This window comes from Podarcis cretensis (assembly GCF_951804945.1).
Source record: "Podarcis cretensis genome assembly, chromosome: 2".
NCBI lineage: Eukaryota > Metazoa > Chordata > Lepidosauria > Squamata > Lacertidae > Podarcis > Podarcis cretensis.
The window spans coordinates 110,101,085-110,116,111 of NC_137171.1; the positions used below are offsets into that span (position 1 = coordinate 110,101,085).

The 15,027-nt window shown below is 48.1% G+C and overlaps 1 long non-coding RNA gene across 1 annotated transcript; it reads left to right on the forward strand.

The window, feature by feature from the left end:
- The first annotated feature begins 10,743 nt into the window (after positions 1 to 10,743).
- Positions 10,744 to 14,338, forward strand: LOC307209162. The gene is made up of 3 exons (XR_013835363.1): positions 10,744 to 10,991; positions 13,315 to 13,434; positions 14,190 to 14,338. It is a non-coding gene; the product is annotated as an uncharacterized lncRNA (long non-coding RNA).
- Positions 14,339 to 15,027: the final 689 nt, after the last annotated feature.

Consider the following 15,027-nt stretch of genomic DNA (forward strand, 5'->3'; position numbering starts at 1 on the left):
AAAGATACACCCATTTCCTCTTGCCCTTTTATGGGAATCAAAAAGCTATATATTCTTCTATCTATAAATGACAAATAAGTAGTAATATATCTTACATGTGTCTCAACAAGGAATCTTAATTACCAGCTCACCTCTTGCCCTCCTTGCCCTATTGCCTTCCAAAACAGATGATTAATCTTGAATTTTTATCTTAAGCATATGTCAAGGATTTTGAGTTCACATCGACATTGAGAGATCTCCTTCATTTGAAGGTTTCTAAACAAAAGGCCTGGCAACCATATATCAGGAGTGCTCGATGGCGTCTTCTGTCTGGCAGGAGGCTTGGCTGGTGGCTGACTTAATTTCAGGATAGTTACAATTCTTACAACTATATGAAATAAGAATCTAGTATTTCTTAAATCCTTTGCATAATTATATTTAAACTAATATATTTAATACATAAATAACCTTTTAAAAGGAAAAGAAATCTTAAAAGGATCTTAGTTTAAGAAAGAAACAGCTTTAGAAAAGACTTCCCAAAAATGTTCTGTTTCTGCCAGCCAGACCAGTTGCTTTTTCACTGCTCTTGACCTTCTTAACCTTAGGAAGAAGATATGGCTCATTTTACTATTTATCCACCCTTAATTTGTAGGGTCAGTGTAACCTTGGCTGTCAGCCTGTAATTCCCTTTTTACGACTTTGAGAATTGTTTTCTGCTATAAATCAGGGGGGCCCCTTGTCTAGGAGTAAAACATCTTGCCAAGGTTTTTAGGCAGCTGGTCTTCTGCCTGGCATAAAACATTTTAAGCTCATTTTTAAAATACAAGCCCTGATTAAACATATAAGCTTTAATAAAAATGCAGGCTTATGATTAGATGCCTCACTATCATGTAACTTCTCATTGGCCTTTTCTCGAAACCAAAAAGTTCCCGTTGCAGCAACTTTTCCACACAGGTGTTAGGGTGCACACAATCCATAGAAAACCAATACGTCACCCTTCAAAGTTTAGGAAATGTTCCCCCAAGGAAATGACACATTAGTTTTGCTCACAGAGCACTGCCCCCCCTCCCAAGCCATTTGGCTCTCCTAATGACTCTAAATATTTCCTCTGCAGAAGAGAAATGTTTCCCAGTAGCTCTTTTGCTTCCAAATCCTTCAAATCCTGCCCTAAGGGCATATTTTGTGTATGAATAGGGTGGGCCTGTGACCTGGATTCAAGAACTAATCTATTTACCATCTTAAAGGAATAGCCAAACTGCAATTCTCAGCATCCTTAACAGACTACAGTTTTTGGGATTCTCTCCATGACTATTGAACTGATGTAAAACTAATTACAGGTAAGGAAATCAGCCCTGAGTGCTCACTGGAAGGACAGATCCTGAAGCTGAGGCTCCAGTACTTTGGGCACCTCATGAGAAGAGAAGACTCCCTGGAAAAGACCCTGATGCTGGGAAAGATGCTGGGAAAGATGCAAGGAGAAGGGGATGACAGAGGACGAGATGGTTGGACTGTGTTCTCGAAGCTACCAGCATGAGTTTGACCAAACTGCAGGAGGCAGTGGAAGACAGGAGTGCCTGGCATGCTCTGGTCCAGGGGGTCACGAAGAGTCGGACACGACTAAACGACTAAACAACAAGCCGTGTTGGTCTGCCATAGAGAAACAAAATAAAAAAAAATCCTTCCAGTAGCACCTTAGAGACCGACTAAGTGTGTAAAACTGCTTTCAATGTATGGTATGAGATATGACCATAGGTAAATGTAGATAAGGAACCCGGGAGAAAAAAGGTCAACAACTTTGGCTGACCCCCCAAACAAAAGTCCTGGCTATGGCCATGTCCAGGAGCACCTAATTTTATAGTACTGGGGAGAACTATAAGGTGCTTCAGCCCTTCCTGGTTGTGAGATCAGTGGATGGACAATGGGAGCTGCTCTAAGTGTGCTAGTTGTTTTGCCGCACAAGGATTTCAGCTTGACATGTGGAAAGACCTTGCTTCTCCCTGCCAGGTGGCTGCTTTGGGGGTTCTCCTGACACCCCCCCCCAAACCAGTCTCAGGAATGTCGAGGGAATGCAGGGTAAGGTTTCCAAACGTCCCCGTTTCCCGGGGACAGTCCCCAGAAGTCCCCTGACAAAATCCATCTGTTTAGTAGGAAGTTGAAAAGTGTCCCCCGGAATCAGTTACCCACTAGGGGAGTATGGTTATGTAAGCTTTCAGAATATTTAGAATTAGCCAAATTGATAGATATAATAAGACAAAAGCCAAAAAGTGAAGTGAAAAAGGAAGGGGTGTGCCTAAATGAATACCTTAAAAGCCAAGGTTCGAGGACAGAAATCTGGCTGAGTCTGGAATAACCTTGTGAAGTGAAAGGACAAGAAAGAGGGATTTATAGCTAGATGTTAGGATAGAGATGATAAGGAAGCATCAGAAGCATCTTGCTCAAAAATCCTATTAGAAGTGGAAGGATCATTAGGCGCGAGTGATCATGCTCTTCTGAAGTTTACTATACAGCGGAAAGGAGCAGCCAAGCATACTAGGACTCAATTTCTTGACTTTAAGAAAGCCGACTTCATAAAACTTAGGGAAGTGCTGGGTGAGATCCCATGGACAGTAATACTAAAAGGAAAGGGAGTTCATGGTGGCTGGGAGTTTGTTAAGAGGGAGATAGTAAAAGCACAACTTCAGGCAATACCAATGAGACGGAAACATGGAAGGTGCCTAAAGAAGCCAGGGTGGCTATCTAAAGAACTTTTAACTGAGTTAAGATTAAAAAAGGATGTGTACAAAAAATGGAAAAGGGGGGAAACCACCAAAGAGGAATTCAAACAAATAGCCAGCACGTGTAGACACAAAGTCAGAAAAGCTAAAGCACAGAATGAACTCAGGCTTGCTAGAGAGGTTAAAAGCAACAAAAAAGGCTTTTATGGGTATGTTCGTAGCAAAAGGAAGAACAAAGAAACAGTGGGGTCACTCAGAGGAGAAGATGGTGAAATGCAAACGGGACACAGAAAGGGCTGAACTCCTCAATGCCTTCTTTGCCTCAGTCTTCTCCAATAAAGAAAACAATGCCCGACCTGAAGAATTTGGAGCAAATGATTCAGCAGAGGAAACACAGCCCAGAATAACGAAGGAGATAGTACAAGAATACTTGGCTAGTTGAGATGTATTCAAGTCTCCAGGGCCAGATGAACTGCATCCAAGAGTATTAAAAGAACTGGCAGATGTGATCTCAGAACCACTGGCAGTCATCTTTGAGAATTCCTGGAGAACAGGCGAAGTCCCGGCAGACTGGAGGAGGGCAAATGTTGTCCCTATTTTCAAAAAGGGGAAAAGAGAGGACCCAAATAATTACCGCCCAGTCAGTCTGACATCAATACCAGGGAAGATTCTGGAGCAGATCATTAAGCAAACAGTCTGTGAGCACCTAGAAAGGAATGCTGTGATCACCAATAGTCAGCATGGATTTCTGAAAAATAAGTCATGTCAGACTAACCTGATCTCGTTTTTTGACAGAATTACAAGCCTGGTAGATGAAGGGAACACAGTGGATGTAGCTTACCTTGATTTCAGCACGGCATTTGACAAGGTGCCCCATGATATTCTTGTAAAGAAGCTGGTAAAATGCGGTCTTGACTATGCTACCACTCAGTGGATTTGTAACTGGCTGACTGACCGAACCCAAAGGGTGCTCATCAATGGTTCCTTTTCATCCTGGAGAAGAGTGACTAGTGGGGTGCCACAGGGTTCTGTCTTGGGCCCGGTCTTATTCAACATCTTTATCAACGACTTGGATGATGGACTCAAGGGCATCCTGATCAAATTTGCAGATGACACCAAACTGGGAGGGGTGGCTAACACCCCAGAGGACAGGATCACACTTCAAAACGACCTTGACAGATTAGAGAACTGGGCCAAAACAAACAAGATGAATTTTAATAGGGAGTAATGTAAAGTATTGCACTTGGGCAAAAAAAATGAGAGGCACAAATACAAGATGGGTGACACCTGGCTTGAGAGCAGTACATGTGAAAAGGATCTAGGAGTCTTGGTTGACGACAAACTTGACATGAGCCAACAGTGTGACGCGGCAGCTAAAAAAGCCAATGCAATTCTGGGCTGCATCAATAGGAGTATAGCATCTAGATCAAGGGAAGTAATAGTGCCACTGTATTCTGCTCTGGTCAAACCTCACCTGGAGTACTGTGTCCAGTTCTGGGCACCACAGTTCAAGAAGGACACTGACAAACTGGAACGTGTCCAGAGGAGGGCAACCAAAATGGTCAAAGGCCTGGAAACGATGCCTTATGAGGAACGGCTAAGGGAGCTGGGCATGCTTAGCCTGGAGAAGAGGTTAAGGGGTGATATGATAGCCATGTTCAAATATATAAAAGGATGTCACATAGAGGAGGGAGAAAGGTTGGTTTCTGCGCTCCAGAGAAGCGGACACGGAGCAATGGTTCCAAACTACAAGAAAGAAGATTCCACATTAGGAAGAACTTCCTGACAGTAAGAGCTGTTCGACAGTGGAATTTGCTGCCAAGGAGTGTGGTGGAGTCTCCTTCTTTGGAGGTCTTTAAGCAGAGGCTTGACAACCATATGTCAGGAGTGCTCTGATGGTGTTTCCTGCTTGGCAGGGTGTTGGACTCGATGGCCCTTGTGGTCTCTTCCAACTCTATGATTCTATGATTCTATGAAAACAGGAAGATACAATGAGAGGTAAAGGAGGTGCTGTGGGATTGGTGGAAGTCAATGTTTGTTTTTCCTTTTTAGTGTTTACATTATTAATTTGTAAGATTTGGATTTGTTTTTTTAGTGCTTGTTTCTGTTTTGTGTATTTTTGTGCGTGTGTTTTGTGTGTGTGTGGAAAACACTAATAAAATTTACTAAAAAAGAAAAGGAAAAGGAAAAAGTGTCCCCGGATTCACTGAAAAAAATCTGGTAACCTTAAGCAGGGGGAAGAGAGGGAGAAAGCCTCATTGTGCAAGCAGAAGTCCTTGCATTGGGCTTCCATTGATGGGGCTGTTGTAATGAATATAGTATAAGTCAGTGTTCTTCAGCTGCGGGTCCCTAGATGTTGTTGGATTACAATTCCCATCAACCCCAGCCAATTTAGCCAACCGTCAGTGATGATGGAAGTTGCAATTCTGGCAACGACCCAAAGTGGAAGAACACCACAGTGAGTGGCAGTTTCAGAACAAACTCCTTGACATCTCTGTCGATTTCATCCTGTTAAAAGCTTAGAGTGCAGGAGAGAAGGCACAGCAAGCTTTTTTTGTTGTTGTTTAATAAAAGTGGGATATTCCTGGAGCAGAACATATGAGAACAGAATGATCGGAAGGCAGAAAGCTGCAATGGCAGGAGCTAGAGAATCCAGGACCAGTTGGACAGGTAGGCGTAGAATATATGGGTGTGTTTGTTTTTTCAGAGAATTGAATGTACTTTGCTAAGTTATTGCTGCCCATGGTGTGCATACTCATCCCACTCTAGGATAAAGGAGATCAAAAATATCCCAGATTATCTAATTTTAATTCCTTTGTTTTGTTTTTTCGGGATGGTGTTGGTTAAATGTTTAGCTGGAGTTGGTGGTTATTTTAATTTGGATGTAACTGTAAACTCTTCATTGTTGTTGTTACTGATCTCTATTGATTTATTGGTTTGTTTGTTGCTTGTGTAGTGTTATGTAGTGAAGTTTCACCCTGGGCCAGCAGGGGGATACTGTATATAGTTTTCACTCAGGTCTGTAGATGGTTTTCACTCAGGTCCACGTCAGTTATTTTAGGCGGGAACTCTGGGCTGTTGTTGCTACAATGTTGACAGCCGGCTGCCTATAAAAGCAGGCCGGCTGAGCTGTTTGCAGTCAGTTCTATTCCAGCTTACAAAATAAAGAGCTACTTGGAGAAATCGCTGTGTCGTCTGCTATGTCAACCCACAACTTAATACTGGCGACGAGGATGGGATCGATGGACATCAGAGCACAGCCAGATGTGGCCAGCCTCTGAACTGAGCTGAATCACTGAGCTGAATCACAGAGCGAAATCACTCAGCGAAATCACTGGACAGAACCAATTCAGAGCTGACTGTTCTGGCTAAGAGCACTGTGTTCCATCCATCGCCCTTCACGCCGGCATCGGAATCATGGCTTCACTTGTGCCTCTACCGCCGTTTGCGCCAGCCTCTGAATCATGGGACTCCTACCTCGCTCGGTTCGACTGCTACCTCCAAGCCAACGAGCTGACAGCAGTATCAAAGGATCAGAAGCGGGGCCTATTCCTCAGCCTCTGTGGGCCTGAGGTGTTTGAGACGGCCTGAGCATTGGTTGCGCCTGAAGCAGTCCAGGCAACACCATGGGACACGATCCAAGAGAAGCTCCGCAACCACTACACACCAAAGCCGTCCAAGATTGCTGCCCGCCATGCGTTCTACCACCGGAACCATGCAGAGGGGGAGTCAATCAACAACTACACCACCGCCCTGCGACAGGCTGCAATGCACTGCAAGTTCCGAGACTTAGACGATGCCCTGATGGATCGAATCGTCTGCGGGGTCCGGGACATCCATCTGCAACGGCGTCTCCTCGCCAAGCCAGACCTCACGCTACAGAAAGCCATTGAGGAGGCTGTGGCCTCAGAAGCTGCTGAACGCTCCGCCCAGGAGATCCGCAAGTCCAGCAGCCCGCGTCTTGCTAGGGAGCCAGTTCCGGTGCATCATGAAGAGGCCAGCAGTGATGAGGCATCCTCCAGTGAAGACGATAACGTGCACCAGACAAAGCGGGAGCGCAGGAAGTTCCAACAGAAGTCCAAGGGCCAACCGGAATGTGCCGGCTGCGGAGGCAACCATTCCCATGCCAAGTGTCGATTCAGAGACGCCATCTGTAGGAAGTGTTCCAGAAGGGGCCACATCGCTAAGGTCTGCCGATCGGCTCCGTCTGACACCCCCCCTTCATCGACTCGCAAGTCCAAGTCTTCACTCCAGTCTGCCAAGGAAAGTTGTTTCGCTCTCACCAACTGCCGCTGCCCGTCTGGAACCACGATTGGCCAAACCGACTTGCCTACGCGACGCAAGCTGAACGTCACGGTGCTCATTGAAGGAGCTCCATGTGACATGGAGATCGACACCGGGTCTGCCCTGTCCATCGTGTCATGGAGCACCATCAAAAGACTGGTACCCAGAGTGTCCAAAAGGCAACTCGACTCTCACCGCGTACACCTGAGAGACTACCAGGGAAACGACATTCCCGTGGTAGGCGTTGGCCGGTTCCGGATCGCCTTCAAGGATTTTTCGGGCCTGCTCCGGTTGGTGGTGGTAGAAGGTCAGCGGCCAAGCCTCCTAGGGCTAGACTGGTTTGATGCCCTCGGCCTGGAAGTCACCAGCATCAACTGCATCTCTAACGCAGAGACTGAGGGTCTGGTCAAAGACTTTGCCGAGGTTTTTGACGGCACCTTGGGGCAATATACAGGTACGCCCATCTCCTTTAGCCTTGATCCACAAGTCGCCCCCATCAAGCTAAAGCCACGCCGGGTTCCCTTTGCTCTCAAGGCTAAGGTGGACGAACAACTGGACAAACTGATCGCCCAAGGAGTTTTGGAGCCGGTTGACCACGCCAAGTGGGAAACCCCCATCGTCACGCCTGTCAAGCCAGATGGGTCGGTGAGAATCTGCGCTGACTACAAGTGCACGATCAACAAGGCACTTCAGCAGCACGCTTATCCGGTTCCTGTTGTCCAACACCTGCTGCATTCCCTGGGTGAGGGTAAGGTCTTCGCTAAGCTGGACCTTGCCCAAGCCTATCAACAACTGCCAGTCGATGATGCCACTGCTGAAGCCCAGACGATCATCACCCACCGGTGGGCATTCCGTTGCCGCCGGTTGCAGTTCGGGGTGAGTGTGGCTCCTGGCATCTTCCAAAGCCTTATGGAGCGTCTCCTGCAAGGGCTTCCGGGCATGGTACCATATTTTGATGATGTCTTGGTGTCTGCAGACTCACACCAGCAGCTGTTCGAGCGCCTCCGTGCCGTGCTGACCAGGTTCCAAGAGGCCGGGCTCAAGGTAAAGAGGGAGAAGTGCCAGATCGCCGTTCCACAGGTAGAGTTCCTGGGCTATCTTATCAATGCCTCCGGCCTTCACCCGACCACATCCAAGATCCACGCTATCCAGCAGGCCCCCACCCCAAAGAACAAGACGGAGTTGCAGGCGTTCCTGGGGCTGCTGAACTTTTATAACATGTTCCTGCCCCACAAAGCCACAGTGGCTGAGCCTCTTCACCGACTCCTTAGCACTAAGACGCCTTGGGCCTGGGGTCATCGGGAGACGGCGGCCTTCAACGCGGTCAAGGCTCTCCTTTCATCAGACAGTGTGCTGGTACAGTACAGTGAATCCAGGCCGCTGGTCCTTGCCTGCGACGCCTCACCTTTTGGCATCGGTGCTGTCCTTAGTCACCGTTTTCCAGACGGAAGAGAAGCACCGCTCGCCTACTTTTCCAGGACGCTATCTCCGACGGAACGGAATTACAGCCAGCTCGACAAGGAGGCACTGGCACTTGTGGCTGGAGTGAAGAGGTTCCATGAATACCTCTATGGCAGGACTTTTGACCTCATCACTGACCACAAGCCACTCCTGGGCCTCCTCGCCGGTGATCGTCCAACTCCACCGGTCCTCTCGCCACGCATGCTGCGATGGACTGTTTTCCTGGCTGCCTACCACTACCGGCTCATCCATCGCCCGGGGAAATCGATGGGCCATGCCGACGCCCTCAGCCGTTGCCCTCTTCCAGCATTTGTGGAAGACCCGGCTCCAGCTTCATCGCTCCTTCTGATTGAGGATCTTCCTTGAGGATCGGCTGCCACTGTGGCCTCCGCGTCTGCCCAGGATCGCACCATCAGCCGGGTGCTCAACTGGGTGTGGAGGGGGTGGCCACAAGGGCCTTTTGCATCGGAGTTCCAGCCCTTCGCAACCAGACAACATGAACTCTCAGCTCATCGCGGCTGTCTGCTGTGGGGAGACCGCGTCGTGATTCCCCAGGGACTCCGTCAGCGCGTCCTGGAGGCTCTGCACGTTGGCCACCCGGGAATTGTCAAAATGAAGGCGTTGGCTCGGTGTTACGTCTGGTGGCCTAATATGGACGATGCCATCACTGCCTGGGTGTCCGCCTGTCAAGCGTGCCAAGAGTCGAGGCCTGCACCACCGGCAGCTAAGGGACACACCTGGGAGACGCCAAAGACACCCTGGTCGAGGGTGCACATCGATCTGGCTGGCCCCTTTCACGGCCGGACCTTTATGGTAGTGGTGGACGCCTATTCCAAATGGCTGGAGGTCGCCCTAATGCCCTCCACCACTACCGAAGCTGTCATCCGGGTGCTGCGAGGCCTGTTTGCAACGCATGGGTGTCCTGATGTCCTTGTCTCTGACAACGGACCGCAGTTCACGTCAGGCACGTTTGAGCGGTATCTTTTGGGACTGGGCATCCGCCATGCCCTAACGGCACCTTTTCATCCATCCAGCAACGGGCAAGCGGAAAGAATGGTGCGCTCGGCAAAAGAGGCACTGGCGCGCCTGGACCGGGGAGACTGGCATGAGCGGGTCGCCGAATACTTGTTCGTGCAACACATCACCCCTCATGCGGCCACAGGGAGGAGTCCTGCTGAACTGCTTATGGGCCGCCGCCTCAGGTCACCGCTCGACCGGCTACACCCGGACTTTGCCGTGGCTGAACCCCCAGGCTGTGCCAACGCGCCACAGTCATTTGTCCCAGGAAACCAGGTCTTTGCCCGGAACTATGTGGGGGACATTCCTTGGGTCCCAGCCACAGTAGTGGGAGTCACTGGACCTCGCTCGTACCAGGTGGCACTCGAAGACAGACGCTTGTGGCGACGGCACATAGACCAGCTTAGGCGCAGGGTTGGGGACTTGGACACTACCGTGGTGCCCCCAACTGCGCTTGCGGCTCAAGAAGAGACACGTACAGATGGCGAGGCCCCACCTACACCTCCCTCGCAAACTTCCAGTGTGGAGCCGAACCAAGACGCTTCAGAGGGTCTGCCAGACTTACCACAGACTCAGACCACTCCACTTGCGGAGACTCCACCCACAGCAGCGGATCCAGGGGAGTTGGTTCCAACGCCACCTAGGGTCGCACCACAGCCTCAGCAAGAACTGTGTGGCCCTCCGGACTTGGCTACCAGTCCCCGGCAGTCTGGCAGAGTTCCCAAGCACCCAACTTATTTAAAGGACTATGTTGTTGGACATGTATCACTGTTGGTCTAAGTATGGGAAATGTAACCGATATGCTTTTGTGCCTAATTGAACCATTACGCGTAGTGATGTATATAAGGAAACCATTACGATTGTAACTAACGCCTTATCTCAGTGGGGAGGGGTGTTATGTAGTGAAGTTTCACCCTAGGCCAGCAGGGGGATACTGTATATAGTTTTCACTCAGGTCTGTAGATAGTTTTCACTCAGGTCCACGTCAGTTATTTTAGGCGGGAACTCTGGGCTGTTGTTGCTACAATGTTGACAGCCGGCTGCCTATAAAAGCAGGCCGGCTGAGCTGTTTGCTCTCAGTTCTATTCCAGCTTACAAAATAAAGAGCTACTTGGAGAAATCGCTGTGTCGTCTGCTATGTCAACCCACAACTTAATATGTAGGATTTTTTTTTAATGTTTGATGTTTTGTTGCGTTTCTATGTAAGCTGCCCAGAGTGGCTGTGGAAACCCAGCCAGATGGATGGGATATAATTTTTTTAAAAATAAAACATTATCTAACCTAAGATTCAAACATTAAAATGGTAATCAGTGATCCCATGTGTTCAATCCACCTTCAGAAGCGAAGGCTAATCCCTGGAGTGTAGGTGTGTTCTATGGTTGGGATAAAAACCAAATTGCCCACAATTGAGAAGTCACTTTCTCTCTGTTGGCGCCATCTAAGAGGACACTGTTGTTGCTCAAGGACCACTGTGGCTAGGCATGGCTCACATCTGGCTACTTGCATCTTGCATTTTTCTCTGCTTTGTAGCAGGAGGTAAGCCCAACAACTAATAATAATACAGTGGTGCCCCGCAAGACGAATGCCTCGCAAGACGGAAAACCCGCTAGACGAAAGGGTCTTCCGTTTTGGAGGTGCTTCGCAAAACGAATTTCCTATGGGCTTGCTTCGCAAGATGAAAATGTCTTGCGAGTTCCTGCGGGTTTTTTCCCTCCCCCCCTTTTTCTAAGCCGCTAAGCCGCTTATCAGCTGATCCGCTAAGCCGCTTATCAGCTGATCCGCTAAGCCGCTTATCAGCTGATCCGCTAAGCCGCTAATAGCGCTAATCCGCTAAGCCGACAATGGGCTTGCTTCGCAAGACGAAAAAACCGCTAGACGAAGAGACTCGCGGAACAGATTCTTTTCGTCTTGCGAGGCACCACTGTAATAATAATTAGGGGTACGCATATCCTGATGTTGGGAAAGATTGAGGGCACAAGGAGAAGGGGACGACAGAGGATGAGAATGGTTGGACAGTGTTCTCGAAGCTACCAACATGAGTTGGTCAAACTGCGAGAGGCAGTGGAAGACAGGAGTGCCTGGCGTGCTCTGGTCCAGGGGGTCACGAAGAGTCGGACACGACTAAACAACTAAACAACAACAACAAAAATACCCTTAAACATTTTGTGAATATAAGTTTGGCCTCATTGAGGGGCAATATTTCAATATGAGTAGGAAAATGAGAGTACCCCTAAACATTTTTTTAGAAAAAAGCACTAATTTAATAATAATAATAATAATAATAATAATAATAATAATAATAATAATACATGGGATGCCACTGGTCTGGGCATCGTGTCCCACCACCCTTTCCCCCATCCGCCACATACATTTAAAGCGTATTTAAAACACATGGCTTCCTCAAAGGATTCTTGGGACCTGTAATTTACCCCTTACAGTTTTTCGATTCTCCGCACCTTTAACAAACTCCAGTTTCCAGGAGTCATGGATGAAAGCTATGTGTTTCAAACGTATGACCTATAAGTCAAACCCCCAATTTGCTTCTCCCCCTCAAGGTAAATTACAAGGTAATTTATTGTTCTTAATTGTAGAATTAGATCAGATAGCTTTGCCACTTGGTCCCAGGTGATATTGCAATATCCGTGAACGATACAAGCATACACTTCCTCAGAATCTTCGCCATCTGCCGCCTTTCTGTAAACCCCCACTTTCATGCAGCCCATGATATCATGAGGACAACTACATATCCAAAATGCTTTTGAACTTGGGAAAGACAAATCGGTGTCAGAACTCAGTTTTCTTAAGGCTACCAGTCGTTTCAATCCTTATTGTAGACAGTTTGTATGGCACTTTGTATTTTATTGTACTGGTATACTGGTATAATTGCTGCACATTGCCTTGGTGATATGAAAACGTTTTAGGAAATAAACAGCAAGTCATCTCAAAGGTTAACTCTGAAGGGGGGGGGGAAAGGGAGAATGAGTGCTCTAAGAATATGCAGTTGCTTGGGCATATTGATTATGTATTTGTCTGATATATTGTAATGGTTTGTTTTACGAAGTCCTGAGAATGTTCTAATGTCCGTATACACAAACTGAGTTGCTTTTTGGATTATGCTTGAAATGCTTTAGCATTGGATCGTTAATGCTATTTAACACTGTCTTTGGGAGCCATTGTTACTCATTCCTGAGGAGCTAAAGCAGTTATATATATAAAAAGGTAAAGGACCCCTGGACGGTTAAGTCCAGTCAAAGGCGACTATGGGGTTGCGGCGCTCATCTCGCTTTCAGGCCAAGGGAGCTGGCGTTTATCCACAGATAGCTTTCCGGGTCATGCAGCCAGCATGACTAAACCGCTTCTGGAGCAATGGGACACCATGACAGAAACCAGAGCGCACGGAAACACCGTTTACCTTCCCGCCACCGCGGTACCTATTTATCTACTTGCACTAGTGTGCTTTCGAGCTGCTAGGTTGGCAGGAGCTGGGACAGAGCAACGGGAGCTCACCCTGTCGCGGGGATTTGAACTGCCGACCTTCTGATCGGCAAGCCCAGGAGGCTCAGCAGTTTAGACCACACGCCACCCACATGCTTGTTCCAGAGGAGCTAAAGCAGTTATACTACAGCGCCTGTTACACTCCTTGCACACGGCACTATGTCATGACATAGCAATGCGAACAGCACCGTGTCATGATATAGCTCCATTTTCATGAGCATTGCTGGTTAAGGAGAAAAGGAGGAGAAAGATAATATCTCTTTTCACTATCCAGCATCTAGATAAACTTGATCTGGAGACACTTGCTAATGTGGATCCTAGGAGCAACCGCATTATTATTTTTAATGCTCTTTCTTAATGACAGATGCTGTTGTCTGCCGACAGTGTGCTACCATGAGGCCATGGATACCATGCATGCCGTTAGGGAAAAGATGCGCTGCCATAAAGAACAGAATGGTCTGCATAATCTTGAAAATCTACAAAGGTAAGGTGTCTTGTCTTCTTAGCAACCTTGACCTTTTCCTTGCAAGCTAGCACTTATTTCAAGACCATTGCTTTTGGGGAAAGTCATATTGTGTTGGCCTGTGGATTATAAAAACAACAACAACAAAAAATTTATACCCCGCCCATCTGGCTGGTCTTCCCCAGCCACTCTGGGTGGCTTTCAACAAAATTTTAAAATACAGTAATCCATCAAACGTTATAAGCTTCCCTAAACAGGGCTGCCTTCAGATGTCTTCTAAAAGTCTGGTAGTTGTTGTTCTCTCTGACATCTGATGGGAGGGCGTTCCACAGGGTGGGTGCCACTACCAAGAAGGCCCTCTGCTGGGTTCCCTGTAACTTGGCTTCTCACAGTGAGGGAACCACCAAAAGGCCCTTGGCGCTGGACCCCAGTGTCCGGATAGAACGGTGGGGGTGGAGATGCTCCTTCAGATATGAATACAGCTGCCACTGGGGCACAGCTAGGGACTCACAGCTAGGGACTCACAGCTAGGTCTGGTCTACTGACGAACGAAGGTGAGGCACCTACCTTGAGTGGTGGAAGAAGTCCAAGAGGTGGGGCCTGCCTCACCTCCGCCACTCACCCCCCTCCACCGCCAGTGGAGAAGCAGTGGCTAGTGTGTCGTGGGCAGCAGGGCGGGGTGGCGGCACGTTCCTGTTTCACCTCAAGCAGAACATGAATAACAACACGAATCAAAACGCTTTCCTTTCTCCCCTTGCCTCTTCCCACCACCTCAGGTTACCAGCTGTGGCAGAAGGTCATGGGCTGCACGAATGTGGATGACGACAGGTGTAACCAATGGAATTTTGACAAGCACACTGGCAAACTGTACACATTCTCCTGTTGCGCCAATAAAAATTATTGCACTCAGCAATAATAGATGGCAGTGTTGCGTGTCTTAGTTCTTTGTGTGACGTTGAGAGAAGAACGAAGAAGGGCCAAAGTGACCAGAAGTCTTTCAGTTAATTAACAGATACCGAAAAAGTGAGTGTTTGTTCAGCCGTCAGTCGCGCCATCTCCCATGGACACTGTGAGGGCCACAAATCTAGGCAGCTTTAAACAAATCCAGCGGCCACTATTCAACATGGCCACATGCTACTTAAAGGGCCAGAGGCAAATATGAGCTGTTGAGGATCATGAGTGGAAGAATGTTTCTGTGGTCATGTGGGCTGCCTTTAGACCTATGGTTGGCACTGTAAGGAGAAGAATGGCTGGACCTGAGAGGCCTGTGGTCCAATTTGGCAGTGCTCTTCTTTTTATGCTTTTATTCTCTGGGATAGCTCAGTCGGTAGAGCATGAGACTCTTAATCTCAAGGTCATGGGTTTGAGCTTGACGTTGTGCAAAATAACCCTGCATTGCAGAGGTTTGGACCAGATGACTCCTTGGTCCCTCCCTTCTATAGCTAAGCATGTGGCCCTTTCTTTCTTTGAGATTTCCATTTGCCACCACGGGCAGGGAAACGGAGAGAATGCAAAACACCGGGAGCAAAGTCCTCTCTTGTTGTATTGGGTGGCCACGTTGATGTGGAAACTGGAAGAGTAATTCTAGCCCACTTGTGACCCCCCCCCCCTTAA